We start from the raw sequence: 282 nt of genomic DNA, 5'->3' as shown, positions 1-282 counted from the left end.
TTATGTTACATATAAAATTTCATGTTTATATTTCATTTTTAATTTATTTATTATACTTTAAGTTCTAGGGTACATGTGCACCATGTGCAGGTTTGTTACATATGTATACATGTGCCATGTTGCTGTGCTCACCCATTAACTCATCATTTATATTAGGTATATCTCCTAATGCTATCCCAGCCCCCTCCCCCTATCCCATGACAGGCCCCAGTGTGTCATGTTCCCCATCCTGTGTCCAAGTGTTCTCATTATTCAGTTCCCACCTATGAGTGAGAACACGCA

The sequence above is a fragment of the Colobus angolensis genome, unplaced genomic scaffold, assembly GCF_000951035.1.
Source record: "Colobus angolensis palliatus isolate OR3802 unplaced genomic scaffold, Cang.pa_1.0 Scaffold292, whole genome shotgun sequence".
NCBI lineage: Eukaryota > Metazoa > Chordata > Mammalia > Primates > Cercopithecidae > Colobus > Colobus angolensis.
The sequence above is the reverse complement of the archived record's forward strand: the minus strand, read 5'-3'. Positions refer to the sequence as shown.